The 21,406-nt window shown below is 46.3% G+C and overlaps 1 protein-coding gene across 1 annotated transcript in view; it reads left to right on the forward strand.

Moving 5' to 3' along the window:
- C1PH19orf25 (chromosome 1p C19orf25 homolog) overlaps positions 1-21,406 on the forward strand; it is a 103,425-nt gene that overhangs the window by 79,778 nt on the left and 2,241 nt on the right. The window lies entirely within an intron of this gene.

Genomic DNA, 21,406 nt, shown 5'->3' on the forward strand with positions numbered 1-21,406 from the left:
GGTGCACTGCTCAACCCCTCACAGTGAAGTCAGTCAGTGACAGTCGGTCATACTCGCACACAAAATACGAGAATCTTAGTATTGCTTTTCTCTATATAAGTCGTGTTATGATTATACAGCTCTCTATTAATCTGAGTGTGCGGTTTGTGCTTTCTCCAAAAACTTTTAAAGGGCACTTTTTTTGAAAAGGGGAAATTAAATAAACTGCATTTGGGTGGTGGTCCTCTTTTAGGGGTAGAGAGATGGGACCACGACCAGAAACTTGCCACCCGTGGGTACGCATCATCATACCCCCAAAACCAGTGCTCCAGAAAATATTTTGAGGTGGGAGTATTTTACTCCCCGTTTTTAAACTTGTGATTTTAAGAGAGTAAAAATGACTTTTCTCCTTTGCAAGAGTAAAATTTATGTAACATCCAGCCGACGCATGCACAAACTGTATGAAAATCATTACTGTACGGCAGCTTTCTGTATTGTGACATTATACACCTTTCATTATTTCTCTAAGGTCTGGCCATTTGATCTCTCCTGTATATATTTAAATGTTGAAATCACAAAAACCTAGCCAATTACATAGTAAAGCAAAAATTAATTGTATTGTGTGTTTTGAGGTTCGATAGTAGAATTGTCTTTTGATGTTTAATGAAAGTCCTAATTTTCTGGACCTATTACTACCTAATGGTATGCCAATGTTATGATACAACAGTGCAGAAAGGCAAGGACTCCATGCTAAATTTTATATCTAATCTAACGGTCAAATGGTTATTTATATAGCGCTTTTGGCAAAGCACTGTACATAGAACATATTTATCACAATTATCGCCAAACCAAAGTCGGTACTCCTTTATCAACCTCGAAAGAATGAAAAGCCGAGTTGGACTTGCCGGGATTCAAACCTGCAACCTACAGATCACTCACAGATAGCAGCAATGAGTGCTCAACCGGCAGAGCTATCGACTGAGGTATAATCATCACAGTACCTAGATCTTGGCCGATGTTCATTTATGAAGCACTACATGAAGTTAAATACCTATCTGGATTATCACAGGGACAAGTTCTGCTGACTTTATATTTCAATTACTAATGTAACTTTCACTTGTTTGTTTTTGAGCAGTGCTTGCACTTCATGGAGAGTCAGGTTTTTGATGTTTTAATTTTAGTCTTGAAAATTTGAGAGGCTAGAACACCTGTGATTGGTGTAATATCACTCACCCTTGAGCAAAGACTCTGCTGCCACTGACCATTTTTAGTAATGTACCCCATTGACTGCAAGGTTGAATGGATGTAAATTACACTGTGCATAGTCATCATTTTACACACTGTTCCTATAATTAGAGTGTAAATTAAATGATCAGTGTAGAAATGATCTGCCTCTGCATGTTTATGCACACAGCACCAGAACTCTGAAAAATACAATTGTGCAATACTGGTTTGTTTTCACTGGGAACAAAAAGCATCATTTGTTGCAAAATATTAATTCTCAATTGCAACTTAGTTTTCCATCTTATCAATTATACAATCCTAAAAGTCTAGGACCATTTGCACGGTGCTTCTGAAGCTGAATGGAAAGAAAGCACTCCTTTTATCACAGTGTGCAGTTTCTTTTTTTGAAAGGCTTCAGAGAAAAACATTCTGTTTCAGAGGTGACTTGCAATAACATCCATGTAGATCAAAATAAAAAGAAGCCTTCTGGTTTCTGTCAAGTAACCTGACCATTGTACTGCCCTCTGCTCTAAACCTGTGTGTAAATGTACACAGGAAAATAATAAAGCTGTCGTATTTGCAAGATTTTCATGCGTAAAAAGGCCTTGTACGCACCTTATCTGGAGGTCTGCCCAAAACCCTCTGCAATAATGTCAAAGCCGCCCTGGTCTCTCTGATGGGTTGAGCAAATCTCCCCTGCTGGTGGGCTAAGGGTGGGTGAGAACTAAATAAATGTTAACTGCACATAAATAATAGGGCAGGTGAGAAAGGGAGTGAGGGGCAGGGATAAGGGCTGTAGAGTTTGTGATATACTGCAAGTGCATGTGCAAGCCTGTATGGAGTCTGTGTATAAGCGTAGTGCCGCTGAAAAGAAATGAGAAAATGCTTACTGCTCCTACTTACGAACGTGTATAACCCCCCCATGTGGGCATGTTCTAGTACAAGGAAGTAAACTCAAGCGCCTTCAAAAGAGACAGTGCGCCTCAGTGTGTATAAACACCGTACATGGCCTTGTTGGGCCTTCTAATGTTGAGCTTGGGCCGGGCCTGACGAACTGTAAACCTTGATGTAAAAATTAAATCAAACTGCCTGTAAATGCTCTGATTACTTATCGGTTATCTTAATTACTCCTAGTCCTACTCTTCCTCATCACAGTACTTACCTCATGACCTTTTTATTTCTTTTAACCCCTATAACTCCTGCCCCATAACTACGTTACCCAGTTTTTATATTACCATGCCGTAGCATGGGACCTTCCCGCAGGGAGGGTGAGGAGGGGCGTCAGTACTGTGACAAGGAAGAGTAGGACTAGGAGTAATGAAGATTACCGGTAAGTAATCAGAGCATTACCTCCACGTCCACCCTTCCTCATCCCAGTACTTACCTCATGAGGCATACCAAAGCAGCAACGGGGACAAGGTCCCGTTGAGACACAGAGCCAAAAACAGTGCAGTAAACGCACCTTTTTTAATAACTCCAAAATCGCATCCCCCACAGACAAAACTCTGACCCCGAAGGAACCAACCCCGAGTGGGAGGCATTCAACCTATAGTGGTTGATGAAAGTGCTTTGATCATCCCAGGTGACAGCCCTAAAAATCTCCTTCAGAGAACCCCCCCCCCTTGCATCGGCCCAGGAAGCCGCCAAACCCCTGGTGCACTGCCCCTGAACGTGCACAGGCAACGGCAGGCCAGAAGCCACATAGGCCATGGAAACCACAACACAGATCCACCGGCTAATGGAAACCACAGATGCCTTACGCCCAGCCAGACCAAAAGTAATCGGAAGACTATCAAATTGGCGGAAAGGAGCACTCCTAGCCAAGTACTCCCACACTGCCCGCCGTACAACAATGTTATTCCAAGCCACCTCCTCTGGCGTTTGTGGATCTTGAAAGAAGGCCGGGAGAACCAGATCCTGAGTGGTGTGAAACGGAGAAACTTCGGATCACACCTCAGCACCACCGGGTCTTGTAGCACCCTCAGGAAAAAGGGGGGTGAAATAACAGAGCCCCAATCTCCCCAAGCATATGGGCAGAAGTGATGGCAATAAGAAAGGCAGTCTTTAGCGTAAGATGTTTGATATCAATCTCTGAAAGGGAGGCCCTTGAAGGAACCGTGAGACGAGGGGGAGATCCCAAGGGGGAACCCCTTTATAAGTACAAGAACGGGAAGAAGACAAATCCCAAAGCAACTTCCCCCACCAACACCTCCCCATCCGAGTCCCCCAAAAGGAATTTAATGGAGGCCCACTGAGAGCGAAGTGTGGAAACTGCCATTCCCTGGTCAAACCCCTCCTGGAGGAATTGAAGGATAGCGGGGACGCACAAACTCAGGGGAGGCATCCCAGACCGCCCACACCAGCCCCAGAAATGGCCCCAATGCCTGCCGTACGCCTTCAGAGTGGAGGGTCTAAGAGCATTCATTATGGACTAGACTACAGGACCTGAGAACCCCAGAGACATCAGCCTAGACTGTGCAATAGCTACACTGCCCATTGCATCCGGCGGACTTCCAACCGCAGATCCCCTTGAAGGGGACAAGGCCAGTTCGGAACCAGCCAAGGTTCCTGGGACCAAAGCTCCAACAGAGAGGGGAACCAACTCCAGCGGGGCCAGAACGGAGCTACCAACAGCACAGTCACCCAGGACACTCTGATGCGCTGAAACACCCGGGGCAGAAGGGGAATAGGTGGAAAGACATAAAGGAGACCCCAAGGCCACTGTACAGAGAGGGCATCCACCCCCCAAACCTCCTTGGCCTGAAACCGAGAGCAGAAGAGGGGGAACTTTTGCTGTGGTCGGAGATGCAAACGGGTCTAGAACCGGAGTCCCGAATCTGACACAGATCTCCGCAAAGAGCTGGGCCGACGGGACCAGTTACACAGAGGAGGGAAACAAGCGGCTGAGAAGATCTGCTTTGAGCATGGTCCACCGCCCTGATATGAGAGGCCACCAGGGCCACCAGATGCGATTTATAATTATTTTTTTTTATTTTTATTTTTTATTCAATTTAATTTTTTTATTTTTTTTTCCAGGTGCCTATCTGAGCTGCCAGAGCATTCAAGGAGTGGCCGGAACCCCCTTGGCGGTTGACATATGCCAAGGTTGATGTATTGTCTGTCCGGACCAAAACTGCCCGACCTTGCAGCAACGTCTTGTAGTACACCGGAGCTTGGAGAATGGCACACAACTCTCGCCAATTGGATGATCGATGGCTCTCCTCCGGATCCCACAACTCTTGAGCCGAGAGGCCCCCCAATGTAGCCCCCCAACCCTTTCCGCTGGCGTCTGTAGTAAGGACCAGGGACACCCCAGCCCGTAGATTCGGAACCCCCAACCACCACAGCAGGGAGTCCCGCAGCGCTAGGGACACCGGAATCAAAGACTCGAAAGATTAAGACGTCGGGAGCCAGTGGGAGAGAAGATAAGACACCAGGGGACATAAATGAAGACGGGCCCAAGGAACTAGAAATGCACAAGACGCCATGTGCCCCTGCAACTTCAGCAAAAGGCGAGCCGAGACATACTGCGTCCTGAGAACCCTGCTCAGAACAGCCAGCAAGCGACGGACCCTCTCTAGGGACAGGAACACCCTCCCCATCCTGGTGCAAATAGTGCCCCAATAAAAACTAGATCCTGAGAAGGCTGAAGCTGAGACTTCTGCCAGTTCACCAGGAAACTCCAGTCCTGCAATGCCTGGCAGACCAATCGGAGATGAGTCATGACAGTCTGCCGGCAGGACGCTTTGATCAAGCAATCGTGCAGGTAGGGAAAAATCTGAATGCCCTGCAGATATAAATGCGCCACCAGGGGAGCCACCAGCTTGGTGAACACTCTGGTGGCAGATCATAGCTAGAACGGCAGCACTCTGAACTGAAAATTTCGGGATCCCACCGGAAAGCGGAAGAACTTCATGTGTCAGGGTCGGAGAGCCACGTGGTAATACGCATCCTGGAGAACCAGAGATGCCATCCAATCCCCCTTGAACAACATTGGAAGAATGTTCTGTAAAGTTTCCATTCTGAAGTGTTCCTTCCGGACGAAGCAGTTCGGGGCTTTGAGGTCCAAAATTAGATGAAACTTCCCCAAAGGTTTGGGGACCAGGAACACCCGTGAGTAGAAACCCTGACCTTGAACAGGGAGCGGAACGTGCATGATGGCCGCCTTCAACACCAATTCGGAGAGAGCGGTTTCCATGGCCAACCTCTTGATCCGTGACCTGGGAACCATAGTCTGAACCATGCAATTTTGGACAGGATGATAGACCGGAAATGTACTTGATAACCTCTCCGAACCGTGTGCAGAACCCAGGAGTTGGAACACCACCTTTCCCACACTGGAAAAAACTGCCGGAGCCGCCCGCCTAACGGCATGTCCAAACCGTCAGGACTTGGGTACCGGCCCAGGACGCGAAGAGCGGGTGTACCCCGACCCCACACGCTCCAGCCCCACCCGTTGCTCTCCGAAAAGATTGTGATGAGAAGCCAGGGAATGACCTGCTGGTCACTGCACCAGCACTAGAGGAAGACTTCTTGGCCGTCGAAGGAGGCTTGCTTTGCAATTTGTCAGCATGTTTGTCCTAAAAACTTTGTGCACCTTATCCTAAAGGGAATCCCCAAACGGTTTGGACCCATCGAAAGGAAGTTTCAGGGCAGCAGCCTTCTGAGAACTATCAGTTTTCCAATCCCTCAGATGCACATGCCTCCGGGCAGACACACCAGCCCCAATGGCCATGGCCGAACCACGCACTCAGATAGGACAAAAGTTCAACCTGTCTCTGCATGTCCGATAGCAAAGGGGCACAATCGAACCTCCATCGACAGCCTTTTTCAATTTTCTGAAACCATTTAGCACCGTTTCAGCCGTGTAGGAACCGTAGACATTCGCCCTAAGGGCCATGATGCGCCCCTGCATGAACTTTCTTAAGGCTGGAATTAACCCGGCGGTCCACTGGATCTCGGACAGCCGCCTCCTCAGCCGAGGAGCGACCCACCATGCCGGCGAGCATATCGTCAACTTCAATTGCATCAGATAGCAAAGTCTCGCCCTTTAATGGGTAAAGTTTGGACATGAAGCAGGGCATTGCAATCTTTTCCGAGTCATGCCAATGGCTTTTATCCCAGATATCTGAAACCAATGGCAACCCCACCTTAAGGGTATGCCTATACTGATGAATAGAAGGGTTGGCCCCCTCTACCGGTACCAGGGGCTCTGAAAACCCCATGCAATCCCCAACTTGAGCCAGCATCTCCTCCATTCCCTCTCTGTCCAGGTACTTTCCTTCCACATCAGCCGAAGAGGAACAAGAAGTGGCCGAAGACTCAGTGCTAGAAGACGAAGAAGGCGATGAAGCCATACACCTGCGCTTGTATCCATGTGCATGAGCATGACTCCCTCCATGATGTTTAAGCAGCCTCTTCAACTCCTGCCTGGACAGGGAAAAATGCGTAGCCTTCCTTTCTCTTTCTGCTTACCTCAGGAGAAGAGGAAGACGAAGAAGAAGAAAGCAGGACCAGATGTCTGCTCTTTGCGGAACATTTACATTTAATGTAATTTCAGAACATCGGAGACCAAAAGATGCCCAGACCTCTCAACACTGAACCAAGTCTGCACATACAACTTAATGCCAACTAGCCGTTACTCCAAATAGAGGCCAGAAAAACAAAACGACCAATAGAAACCATACCAATTCCTATGGTAACCCCTCTCACAGCACCAGAGGCGGAACCCACCCGCTACCGGAGAAACGTGGAGAGAAACCAACACATAAAGCGGCTCGAGCAGAGCGGCGTTAGGAGGAAACATGTAAATATGTACTTCCATCCGACACGTAGCTTTCACATGCCTGAGAGGTGCTGGTAGACTCATGCTCTACCCGTCGAGCGATCAGAATCCCCTCCCCAAATCTCCTTACCGGCATCCTGGCCCGCTCTCCAGGACCTGGGCCGCAGTGCCCTGTGCTGGCCATAGGCCCGCCGAAGCCATGCGAGGCAACCAACTCAACCGGGTCCAGAGCCCCGCAGGGAACCCAGGAGTATCGCTGCACCTGAGGGAGCCGAAGGCCCCGCCACACAGCCCCACCAGGGGGCCAGCAATCGTTGCTCCCCAGCGCCCCGCGCCGGGAAAAAGCAGCCCCACATGCCGGAGGCAGGAAAAATTAAAACTGGGTACGTAGTTATGGGGGAGGAGTTATAGGGGTTAAAAGAAATTCACGAAGGTCCTGTGTCGGAGGTAGGGGCCTAATGAGGTAAGTACTGGGACAAGGAGGTATTTAGGGTCCCAGAGAAGCAACTTGAGTGAATACTGTAAAGCCGCAGTGTCATACACATGCCTTCAGTCCGTAAGGTGTTCCATGTTTTTCTCTCTTGTAACAATGGGTTGTTCATGTCGGCTTTTCCTGACAATTCTGACTTGAAGCGAGAGGGAAAAATTCAACTGACTTTGAACGTTTTAAGGGCAGGAAAAGGGGAACTTCTGTCACTGCGACTTCTGCATCCATTCGTTTATGCACCATATCATTTAGACTTGAGTACAACTGCTGGACTTGAGCTCGGGTTGTTTACCAACCGAGACCGCTGCAAACCTGTGCGGTGTATCGAAAAATAACTTTTCTCTCTTTTGCCGGTAAAATAACGTGTGAGCTGCAGGCTTGCTCTTTTCCTGTTAAAAAGCATAACCTGATCGATGGCGTATCTGCGCTGTTTAAGGTGATGTAATATGTGCTCAGCTAACTAGTTCTCGCAACAGAGGGGAGCTGTTTGGACTGCCCTTGCCTTGCCAGCTGTGATTCACCATGAGCAATGTTTTAGTTCTAGTATGTCAATGCTGCTAGACCTGGTCAGGTCAGTCAGATGTCGAGGGATTAATTGTAAATTAGTCATACAGGGCAATGAATTGGAGAAAAATAAATGTATGTCTGCTTGCTCTTAGTTTGCAGCACCCGCCTAGGCACTGGCCACATGATGGCCCCTTCCGTAACACTCTTGGGTCGCTAGCTGGCTCTACTGGTGCAACCTCCGTGTACACGGGAAACTGAATGTTTTACCTTATCTCCTTTGAGCATGGCTGTTGTGTGCAGTGGTGGAAGTGGAAAAAAGGAACTTGTGGTACTCTGGCTGCATGACACATCCAAAAAAAGAGGTAGTGTATTGGTCGGACTGATTGGGGAGGGTGTTGCATGTGGTGACCAGGATTACAATCTTTGGCTCGGACTGTTAAATTACAAGGCCTACGAAGTAATAATGTCTTTATAGAGTTTATTTATAAAAAAACACAAATTGCATAATAAAGGCACATGACAACATGTAAATCCTTAAGCAATATGTTAAACCAAAACAATATCATTGTGGCTTTAATTTTCACATCTGAATGGTACCAGAATGCAAGGTAATGCCAACCTGAAACATCTAGTTAACCCCATTGTACTTTCAGTGATTTAAAAAATGTAATACAAGAAGTTGTGTGTGTAATAAACAAAGATGGATAGAAATGCAGATTCTTTTTCATTAACTTACAGCTTGATATTCATGATGTTCAAAATGTTTGATTAGTGACTTAAAGCGACTGTGTTTTTTTGCATGTCAAGCTAGTAGACATCATAGATATAAACCTATCTTTACATGGGTTCTTTGGGTTGCGCACTTTATCGCAGATTTGAGGTACTTTGTGAGCTCTTCGAGTTGGAATTGTCCCATTATGCAAATGAAAGGCTCTGCTACTGATACACGTTTGCAACCTGGGCACCTTAACAACCTGCAGAGCCACAGACGTGTGAGTGTGTCTGCCTAGTGTGACTTGGGGAAACTGGCAGTGCTTGAATGTGCGGCCTGAGCTGATTCTAGAACTGGTTCGGGAGAAGGAGAGAGCACCCAGGACGTGTTTCTTCTTGAGCATTTGAACTAAATGTACACTCTAAAAATAAGCATCAGTGATTTTTTTTTTTGATTTTTTTTTTTTAAACAATAGGAATGTTATCACTTTCTCAAGCGTTTACACAAAACATAACATGCAACAAACAGATTAACCCTCCATAAGTAGCATTTTCTGAAAAAGACATGAATTGATGCGATTCATGGATGAGGGTGTGAGGGCCACTTTTTTTTTTTCTTTCTTTTTTTGTTTGGGCGAATGGTGGGCCACTTTTCTGTAGGTGTCCAGGCCTATTTCTTGTCCCAGTACAACCATGGGGCCCAGTAGTTACTAAACTGCAATGACATAGCCATTCTCTCTACTATCTCCTTCATTCTTTCCCCCTTGATGGCGTGCACAATGTTAGCTTTTGAGTTTGCATTAATAGTCATGGGATTGGTCCAAAGTTCATCTAGGTTCAATAGAAGCAGCTCAGACTTTACATGCCGCGTCAAGGGGAGCGATAGCTTCCCCCCCCCCCCGCATGGTCGATTACAGCTTTAAGGCTGCACGGTATCCTGATACAGTACAGTAGTGGCTTGGCTCTGCGTATTTGTCTAATGGATTGAAAATCTAATTCCAGAAGGATCTGGAGGGTCGGAGCACTTTTGAGAAAACCATTCTCTCAGACAGAAAGTTGTACAATATTTATCCATCCCCATAACTTGGCGTCGAAAACGGCAGCCTGCCTGGCCTGGGCCTTGTAAGCCTCTAGGGTCACAGAGATAGCACCACGCCCATGAGCTCTAGCAAAGTTGGCTATGGAGCCACCATATCTGGCCAAATTTCACTCTGCCTTTTTTGATTGCTCGTTCGAAGAGCAGTTTTCATGCACTCTTATGCCTAGATAGTCGTGTCTAGCCACCTGCTCAATCCGCCGCCCACTTATGGTCTAGTCAAGTTTCAGATGCTTTTTCTCCACGGAGACTCTTAAAACCCATGGCCTTTGTTTTGTCAGTATTAATTGTCAAACCGTTCTTGTCACAAAAACGACAGAAAATCTCCAGCGGATGGCAAAGTCCCACTGGTGTCAGAGACAGAAGTATGGCATTATTAGCAAACATTAAGAACGGAATTTTGTCATGGGCTAGTGATGGGGCATCCGTGGACAAAGACAACAGTTTGCAGATGACCCAGTTCATAATTAAACAAAAACAAAATTGGAGCCAGGTCACATCCTTGGGGCACACCTATCTCTATACCTACTTTACTGGATAGTGCCCCACCCATGCCATGACTTAGTCTGGCCCTATTCTCACGGTATAATAACATGATGGCTCTGAGAAGGGTTGGGGGGGATACCCAGTTTGAGAGAATAGGCCACAGCCTGGCACTGGGGACGGTGTCGAAGGGAGTCTTAAGGTCGATAAAGACCATGTAAATGGCAATTTTTCTTAACAATTTTTGTCGCAAAGCAACGAGAGCCTTAGTGATTGGTCGACAATACTAATACCCCTTTTGAACCCTGCCTGAAGATGGTTCAAGGCACCACTCTCAGCAACCCATGATTCCAAATAGACCAAAAGTGCTTTTGCAAAAATGTTTGCCCCAGCATCAAGAAGGGAGATTGGCCTGTAATTGGCTGCATGTTGTCCATCACCCTTCTTGAAAATTGGGACAATAATGGGCTCTGTCCAGAAGGTTGGTGCTCTCTCGGTGCATATGACTTCATTGAAGAGTTTGGTCAGATAAGGAACCCATATCGGTGGCTCGGTGCAAAATAGTCGACCGGAGTAATGTCGGCCCCTGGGGCTTTTCCCCTCTTTTGAGAGCACAGGCTGTTTTTATCTCTGTTTCAGTGACAGTTGGTCCTTGATCTGCAAATGTTTCTTTGGGAATGACTTCCTCCCAGATCCTGGTCTCTCTATATAAGGTTCCAAAATAGGCAACGCATTCTTCTTCCGAGATCGCCCCCTGCATTGTATTTTGCATCTGTGATTGCTCTCTGCTGACTAATTTCCAAAAACTCCTGATTTCGCCATTTTTTTATAGCATCCAACAGGGAGATCAGAGGGCTTCACGATAATCAGATTTGTTGGAGTTCATCAGCCGTGTGTACTGTTTGCGTGCTTCACGGATAGGCAGTATCCCCTCGGAGGCCTTTCTTTCTTTGGCAATCAGTTGCCTTTGTTCTGCAACTGTCCCCATCATACCAGGGATTCTTGCAAATAGCCTGTCTCCCTTTGGATTTTACAAATTTTGAAAAGAAACCACCCACCTTACTCATCAGTTCACTGTGTATATGAATGATCTCCCTTGCCCACTCATCAGAGTCCCTAATGAGGGAAACAAGTTCTGGAAGAATCGAATCCTAAATTAGAGGAATGGTGGTTTCTAGATCCACCCGATCCGACTTGAGAACTTTCTTGGTGTGGCCAGTGATGAGCACCTCAACTGTTGGTGGCAGCATCACATCCCCCGGGAAGCATAGCAACATGCAACAGACAACATAGCCCCAACATGGTTCCTACCACCATGACTTCCAGCTCACCCCAGCACGGTCACTAAACACACCTCCCCACAATACTGCACCCACTTATATCACCCAAGCCATATGCTCTCGGAGCTACCAGCTACCAATCCTGCCCAACTACGACCAGAAACCTTAGACTAGGATCCAGGACACACCGAACGCCCACCTCCATCAAAGCGCAACGCAAACCTAAACCTGTTATTCCTGTCACACGCATCACAGCATCTCCCGACACCTCCCACACTCCCCTCCCAAATGACTCCCCTCCAACTCTCCACAACAGAAAGTCCCAGACCACCACCCAAACGATCAAAGGTGCGCTTATTAACGCAAGATCTCTAACCGCACACACTCTTGACATAGCTGACATCATCTCCTCCAATGAACTTGATTTCCTCGCCATCAACGAGACCTGGCTCCACGCAGCATCAGGACCTGCCCTCGCACTAGCCATCCCAGATGGGTACTCCATGTACTGCCTGGATAGACACACAGCTAAAGGAGGAGGGGTTGTTTCATAGCAAATATTTCTCTCACTATCAGACACATACTCAACCAAACAATCCCATCAGGAGAACTGCTCTCCATCAAACTATCCACAACCAACACGAAAACAATCACCATCCATCTTATATATAAACCGCCTGGCACCATCTCCTCCTTCAACGACGATTGTGCTCTCCTGCTCTCTAACACCAAACCTAATTCACAGATACTTATTCTAAGTGACTTCAATCTCGGCTATAATGATACTAAAGATGACAAAGCAAACATGATTGCCAACACCATCTCAGAGTTAGAATTCACCCACCACATCTCACAACCAACTCACAACAAAGGGAGAACCCTTGACTGGTTAGCGGACCTAAATTGCGATACCACAATTCTATCCAACACACCCTGTGTCTGGACTGACCACCGCCTCATCACCTTCACTATCAACAAAGATAAACAAGCCTCACAACTGTCATCTAATGCTCCACCCTCATTCACAAGAAATAGCAAAAATATCACAGTTGAGAAACTAATCCCATTGCTTCAACCCATCATCGACTTTACACCCACCAACGCCAACCCCACAGACCTAGTAGACCTTTACAACACAACCATTCTCAAAGCCATAAACATCGTCGCACCGATTAAATTACGCAAAGCCAAACCACGTGCGCACCTCAATTCTTGGTTCACCCCTGAACTAAAAATCCTTCACAAAAACAAGAGACATGCTGAATCAGTATGGAAACACTCCCCCTCAATCATCAACAAGATGTCATACACTTCAGCCTCCAATAGCTATAAGTCACCAATCATCCAAACCAAAAAAAAAATGTACAATGAGAGAATCAGCAAGGCCAAATCCAACACAAAATTGCTTTTTAACATCCTTGGAGAGCTTGAATCCCCATCTCCCATACCTGACACATGCACCAAAGATACCTCCTGGTGTACGAACATCCAAGAAGCCCCCCAGGGCAAAATTGCAATGCTTCAATCAAAAATCGAGTCTAAGAAAGCAAATCTAACCATTGCTGACAGCCCAACCTCGCTCCTACCCATCAAACAAACGGACAACAATACCCTATTCGAATTCTCAACCATTACCATCAAAGAGGCTGAAGATATAATATCCACCCTGAAACCATCCAAATGCCAAGGTGACATTTGCCCGGCCCTAGTAATTAAAGACGCGGCCAAACATCTAGCTCCATTAATCACCACACTCATAAACACGTCATTCACATCAAGCATTGTACTAAACAACCTTAAGGACTCTTGGGTCTTACCCCTGCTCAAGAAACCCACACTGGACCCTAACATCCCCACCAACTACAGACCTATCACAACAGTGCCTTTCCTTTTAAAAATCCTGGATAGAGCAGCCTACCTGCAGATCCAGAACCATTTAGAGAAAAATAACCTACTAGGACTAAGACAATCTGGCTTCGCCCTAAACATGGCACAGAGACCACCTTGATTGACCTCAAGACACAAATGGACAATGGCAAACTTGCCCTTCTACTTCTCCTTGACCTCTCGGCCTCTTAAAACTTGGTAAACCACGACATTCTATGCAAACACCTAGCATATGCAGCCAATGTTTCTGACAAGTCAATGCTTGGATTCAGTCTTTCCTGAACAACAGATCCATGAGGGTTTTTGCACCCAGTGCTGCCGCCGAACCAGCCCCCGTTGCTTGCGGCGTCCCACAGGGCTCCTGCGTCTCGCCCACATTATACAATGTGTTTACCAAACCCCTATTTGACATCTTGGATCATCTGGGTGTCATCTACACGATTTACGCAGATGACACACAAATACTCATCCCACTAACAGGCGACAACTCCACTGACAATAAAGTCCTCAACGACATTTACTCCATCATTCAAGAATGGATGGCCAAACCTGGACTTTGCCTCCATGGCGACAAGACGGAGCTTCTTCTTCTAGGCTCCCAGTCCAGACTCAACAATGACAAACTCTACCAAACATTCACCATTGACGGCAACAACATTTCTGTATCTAACCACGTCAAAACCCTAGGGATCTATCTTGACTCCTCTCTCACCTTGATTAGACAAATCAATGCTATCTCATACTCTACATCGTACACATGCAAGCTTATCAACGCCTGCAGACCATATGTATCTTCTTCCAACTGCACATACTTAGCCAGAGCACTAGTGCTCTCAAAAATCGACTATTGTAATGCACTCTACCTTGGCACCAGCCAAAAGAATGTTAACAAGTTACAAGTCATTCAAAACAATGCTCTGAGATCAGCCCTGAACATCCCAAAATGTGAACACATCTCAGACCTGAGACAAACCACCCAATGGCTATCTGTACCCCAAAGAATTGAGTACAAAACACTCTCCCTCACCCATAAGTGCCTGACCAACCAAGCCCCCAGATACCTCGCAGACAATTTCACCCACAATACTTTAACTGCCCACCAGATCAGCTCAAGCCCATTGCTAAAATGTCCCTAGATTCAAGCTCCAAAGAGCAGGCGGTACAAGTTCCCTGTGCTTTCCACGAAACTTTGGAATTCCTTACCACGTGCTCTCAGAACTGAACCGTCTTTCCACTGTTTCAGACAAAATGCTAAAACCTGGCTACTCGCCAAAGAAGCCTTAAACCGCACCTACCGTGTGTGTGTGTGTGTGTGTGTATATATGCCACTACAACCTTGTGAACACTATCCTCTTCAAAGCTACTTGTATTTTGTATATACCTAACATTCTCTGAATATTTCTGTCCACAACTGTTTGTATATGTTGTATATCCTGTATAACGATAACTATGTAAATGTCATAAAATGTCTGTTACCATGGCAAGCGCCCAGATGCTCATCACCCCTTTTTCGCTCACAGGACACCCCCTCCTTGTAGGAATTCAGTGGATCAACTTGTTCATCAGGCTCTCCCTGGATTCAAAATTTCCCATTTTAATGCTCTATACATTAAGCATAAAGAATGTGGAGCCCTGCAAGTCAACCGAGTGCCTCCCGAAGGACGTAGAGTAGGTTGTAATGTCAGAGCATTTTTAGAATTCTGATGAGGGGTATTTATTTGTTTCAGATGAGGAGTAGCCTGCACTCTCTTATAAGAGTATCTTAGTTTGTGTGCTTTAATCACATGCACTATATTAGCCAAGCTGTCCCTAGCCAGGACATTACAATTTTCCAGAGCACTTTGGAGTAGTTGCTGTTGCATTTTTCACATTCGCCCTTAAGGAGGCCTTCCTACTTTCCTCCATTAAAATCTGGCCCTCCACCAGCGTCTTTACAACACCTTTCAGGTTTAGAATTTCACTGGATAAGGCCACATTTTTTGTAACTAGCGACTCCATATATAAACAATGTGTGCAATTAGGACAGTTTGGGTTCGGGCCACTAGTCGGCACCCAAGGGGGCATAGATGATACTAATGGACCATTAGGCCGCCTCCCATAGTTCGATGCAATAATGGAGGGGGCCGGGGTAATGATTCATCCAAATTAATGAGTAAATCAAACCTACTAGAGGTCGGGATAGCAATTACTGTATCAGAGAGGGAAGAAGATAAGTTGAATCCTTACTATAAACAGGCCGCAGCAGACTAGCGGGGGCATCCTTGCTCATTTTAGGATGATCATTCAGTTCTACTGCAATACTATCTTTTACCCCCCAGTTGTGCCAGGGGTTTGGTAACCTCATACCCTGGGAGTATTTCCCTACTAACACCAGGAGTGGCAGAGGGGTTTTCAGCATAGTCATGCTTTTACATTGCTAGTTTCTGCATGGTTTCCAATGGGACTCGAGCCTTAGGCTTAGATCTAGGTGTAAATAAGACAGGGCTTCTATTTTGCTCCCTCAAACACCCTATCTTAACATAATCTGCTTGGTCTGCCACGACAATACCACAGTGAAGTTTTTCTACCTGCCTCTCTGTTTCCCAGCAGGGTAAGTCTCCCCTCACAATAACAACCCTTTGCACCACAGGAGGTGAGAGGACCAGCGGTTCGATGTCACACAATAAGGAGGCATTGTCCTCAATCATGGCATTTGGTTCCTTAATGTGGGAGGTCATAACAGAGGCCCTCTTCCCTGGCTGCGAGAACATTGGTGAGTTCACAGTCTTGCGCTTGGATATATTTGCGCACTTAGTCAGGCTATTTACAGAGGCAAAAATATCTGCCTATAAATATAGGTACCACTCAATTAATGCACTGGAAACTATAAAAACAAAATACAGTAAAAGAAGGGTTCACTTAAAAAAACATTTAACATTGATAAAATAGATAAAGATAAATTAAGATACTGTTATAAGCCTTGCGAATAAGTAAGACCTTCTCAAAAAAAAAAAGTGTTGCCAGCAAAGCGTGCGATAATGATGACATTAGTATCCAAGGGGATTAAAAGTTTCTCCAAGGGGAGTGATAAAAAGCAGTTACACAATAGGTGAAGTCCAGATGAACGCCCGACCGGCTCATGGGGCTGCCATAGTCCGACTCCCCGCCCTCAACGGAATAATGCACTTCTGTAAGGGCTCCCACGTTAAGGTGAGGGCTGGCACCGCTTCGGGTATTGGGCTGGGAGCATAATCAAATGAACATAACCCAAAGTGCACAATTTACAGCCCCGTTGGCCAGTTGCGGCCCGCAACGCTGTTTTGTCCGGCCCATCAGCAACAAAGACTTTCCTAATGGAGGATGACCCGCAAGCAGCATCACCCGCCCTTCATTAGGAACATTCTTTGTAACTCTTCCGGGCCGGACAAAACACTGACCCTCATTGGCTCAGTACACCGGCACCACGTAGCTCCTATGAGTCACGTAATGTGTGTGTGCGCTGCACCAATGGAGTGCCAGCACTACGGCTGGCGTGGTCAAAAAGGCTTGATGCCGGAAGGCATTTCAGCCTTGCCACGCCAGCTGTAGTAACAGAGACCTCGCAGCGTTGCAGCACGCCTGCAGTAAGTACCTATTTGGGAGAGGAGGGGATAGCTTGTGTGTGTGCGTGGTGGGGGGGAGGGGATGTGTTGGGTCTATGTCGGGTCTGCGCCGGGGTCTGTTTGTATGTTTGTTTTTGTATGTATTGGGTGTGTATGTTGAAATGCGCGGTGTGTAGTCTGTCTGTCTGTATGTATGTTTGGTGTTGTGTGTATGGGCAGTGTATGCTTAGATGGGGGTGGGGGATTCAGGTCTGTGTGGGTGCATGGTGTATGCTTGTTGTAAGCTCATTTGGGTCGGGGTTTGGGTCTGTATGGGTGCATGGTGTATGCTTGTTGTATGCTGAGGTGGGTGGGGGTTCTGGTCTATATGGGTGTATGCTTGTTAGTTTGTATGCTGAGGTGGGGGGTTCGAGTCTGGATGGGTGCATGGTGTATGCTTGTTAGTTGTATGGGGCATTGTGTCGCGCTCCAAGAGTGAACCCAATAATAAAGCTAAAACAGGCACAATTAGGAGTTGTACATCCTTTGCTTTTTGTGGACACCTGACTCAACGAAGGCCATACACCTCTTGGCCAACCCAAACAGCAAAGTATAGCAGTCCAAAATAACAGAATGTCCAATCAAGGGTCAATACAATATAATTAAACGGACGATATGCGATAACTAAATAGAAATAAATGATAACAATGGAAAATGTGTAGTACAAAATATAAGTTTGATATACAAATAAATACTGTTACACCTCAAAAACGTATTATTTTTCCATGTATTTAATGAAAAGGGGGTGGGGGTTGATACTTTTCGGCCCTTTTTCTAGGCATCATGTAAGGTACTTTCGGCCCTCTGTCAAAATCAGTTATGCACCCCTGGCATAACCAAACAAGGCCACTTTCCCACACAGGAGAGCAAGGTTCTTTTGGACTCCCGAGCACAGGAATCGCAGGAGAGCACTGCTAGCAGTCTGGGATCCAAGGAAGGCTGGCGGGCTATTCAGTCCAGACAAGTCATCCAGGCGGTGGGGACACAGGGCATGCCAATAGCAAGCCAATACCGTTCTTATTGACCACAGCCACCCCCAGCGATAATCTGGGGTTATAGGGAGCCTCTAGGTTGAAGGTCGCATCGATGGCACCCCCCCAGGGCGCACACACGCAGTGCATGCAGAAGGAGCCGGTCAGTCAGTTCCACCAGAAAAGCAAGAGCCAGAGAGTAAGGGCAGGAGATAGGACAACGGCACTCCACACAGTGACTCACATGGGCCAGCAATGATTTGATTAACAATGTTAGAGGGTAGAAGATTACCTCGCTTCTTGTTGAGGTGCCAATACTCCAGTTCGTTTCACTCTCCCGGGGATCACTATTCGCTGTTCAGTCCCGCAGAACTGTAAGACTGTCCTTTGCCTTAAGTCATGAAACTCCCTGCTGTTGCGAAAACTCCCTGCGGGAGCGCATCTCCCTCGCCCTTGGTCCCATGGGCTTTGGCCCTGCGGGAATAACAGCAGGCACTTATGTGCAAGTGGGCGTCGTTTAGGCGGCACTGCTACGGTGGCCCTCCTGGGCTTACAGACAGAGTGGGAATGCCAACAGCTCCCTCGCCCTTGGTCCCGCAGGCGTTATAAATTGAGTTTAAACACATCTTTATTCATGAGCAAACATACAATGTGTAGAGAATGTTCATGGATCCGAAAGACCATGATATATATATATATATATATTTATTCTCTCTCTCTCTCTCTCTCTCTCTCTCTCTCTCTCTCTCTCTCTCTCATTTCAGACCTATGGTAGTGAAATTGTCCCAAAGCCAAATAGGCATGTTTCTCTTAACAAGAATTAAGAGTAGAATGCAAAGATGTTGAGGCACATGTTGTGTGTGTATACACCCCCCACACGCTCGTTTGACTTGACTGATGCACCACAATTCCAAATCAGATTGGGATAGCCCTGGGCAATGTTGCAATGTCCCATCGTAAGGCTGGTAGCTATGCTTTATGAATGAATGTACTCGGGACTATTTGCTTCAGTTATTTCCCAAACATGTCAATAAAACAGTGGCAGTAACTTGTTAAGCCTCCATGTTACCCGTTCACATTAGCGCTGTGTTTGAGTAGAAGTCTATGCCTGAAGTATATAGATCTTTTGGGATAAATTTGACAAGAAAGAAATCAAACCTCCGATGCATTTTATTCTGCTTTCTCCACTATTACATGCTTCGCGTCCAGATAACATTTTGCATAAATCAATCCTTGATCCTACATTAGATTGTCTAACATGCACTTGCCACACACATTTGTTTTCATAAATTAGCTTAATCGTACTATATAATTGAGGAATAAACCTGATAATTATTTCAATGTAACTTATACCAGAGCTCATGAAAAAGTTAACAAAATCGTAATAACTGCCAAAAGCAAGTGCACAAATGTCCCTTCAACTTTATCTCACTAATACTCTCCCTCTAGACCACTACGTTCCTCTGGCACCAGTTCTTTGTGTGTAAAGCGTTTTGCTTAACCGAGGTCAGGTGGTTGTTAACTTTCCTCAGCAGGCTCCCTCCTATGGAATACACTCCTCTGCGTCTTGAGCAGGATCTTCGCAAATTCCGGAAGCTCCTTAAGGCTTTCCTCTTTTTCTCGCCCTTGCCTTCTTCTCTCCTCTGTTAATCCCACAGTTGCTGAATTGGTGTTCAGGTCTCTTATGCATCATCAGGGCCATGACCTTCCTCACCAATTCTCCCCAGTTCCTGTCTATCCACAACACTTGCATCTGCACACCCTCTGTGCTGGAGATTTGCAGGTACCCTCCCGCGGCCCCAGTCTGTGTAGCACTCAACATTCCTAGCACTTCATCTGTGCTCACCCATGAGCTCGGACTCCCCAGCACTTACCCCCTCTTCCTTGCTGCACGTGCACGTTCTGAATACTCGTAAGGCATAGTAGGTTCGTCCCTTCTATCTTTTTCCCCCCACTGCTCTTACATTTTGTGTTTTTAAATGTACTTCCCACCCTTGCTCCCTCTCTGCCCTGTGGGCGCTTTGAAACAGTATTTACTTATTTTATAAGCGCTTAACAAGCAAACGATAAATAAATAAATAAATGCCCCTCTGCCAGAAAACCTCGCCCCGGCTTCCATATTGTTCTCCACAATGCCTCGTTCCTCTCGAGCCTTTAGAAGAGTATTATTTGCCTCAGCTGACACTCGTCTGAGGGCATAACATTTGTGACTGTCTTCTCAGGTCTAGGTACGAGTCTCACCGCCGATTTGGTGCTTTGTTCTCACCCTCGTCGGCAGCACTTCCGACACCTGGAGCATCCACATCCCCAATGTTCTCTCTTCCTGGCACCCTGGTGAGTTTCTGAGAACACAGACACTCTCGAACCTGTCACATTTGGATGCAGACTGCATACCGGAAAATGGGGAGATTTCCTAATAAAAGGGTACCTTTAGGCAGGCCTCAAAAATTTCTCTCTCAATTAGCGGCGTGGCCAGTGATTATGGACTCATGGCGAGCAATAACTGCTGTGCTATCTGTATGTTGAGAATTGAGGGGGCGTGCAACTTTTTATGCCTAACTAGTAATTTACACAACCGAATAATGCTTAGTAGAGCTTCTTTTGATAATGTCCATCCTCCCTCAACAAATGGTAGACCGTGCAAGCTTGCACTTTTAAAGGAGACTATAGTCAAAAAGAATCCTTAATCACGTTCTACGTTGCTTTGATTAATGAGTGAAGTTCTCATTACTCGCCTGTCTATTTCAGACAACTGGGCATAATGCATGTTCACAATTAGGGGAAAATTGTGTTCTTGTCATCTTTTTCCGGGTTTGTGTCCTAATCGGGAAGTTTGTTTGCTGAAATCCATAACAACGAGGGAAACATGGTGTGCATGATATTGGACTTGCTGGCGCCGTTTTGCAGTTTCACAGTGGTAATAGCTTCTATTATCACAAGCTAAATGTTACTCATTGTATTGGCTTGGAATGGTTGAAAGGCTAAAACAGCCAATAAACGAAGGCTCCTGCTTTTTCATACAATAAGCTGTTAGTCCTAAAAAGTCACTTGCCCCCTGAATTGTCCACATGCACCCAGCCCACCATTTCTTACTCGCCAAATGTTTTTGAGCCCAATACAACATAGTAACATGCAATGCACAGGTGCATTGGGTAGACCTCGTTGACGCTTTCTTGTCAAACCTCCGAACAGGAGGAAATACAGCTCTTGGTTATGTTTGCTGCCTTTAGTTATTCTCTTTTTATCATGCACACTTTTGTTTTTCGTTTACTGAGCTGTAGGAAATCCATCGTTTCCCACAGTATGGTGCACCTGGAGGCTGGTAGGGTTGGAGCAGGAACAGTAACATTCCAATCATTTAACGTCTGATTGATAT

The sequence above is a fragment of the Ambystoma mexicanum genome, chromosome 1p (assembly GCF_040938575.1).
Source record: "Ambystoma mexicanum isolate Mex_15411 chromosome 1p, UKY_AmexF1_1, whole genome shotgun sequence".
In the NCBI taxonomy this organism is placed as follows: Eukaryota; Metazoa; Chordata; class Amphibia; order Caudata; family Ambystomatidae; genus Ambystoma; species Ambystoma mexicanum.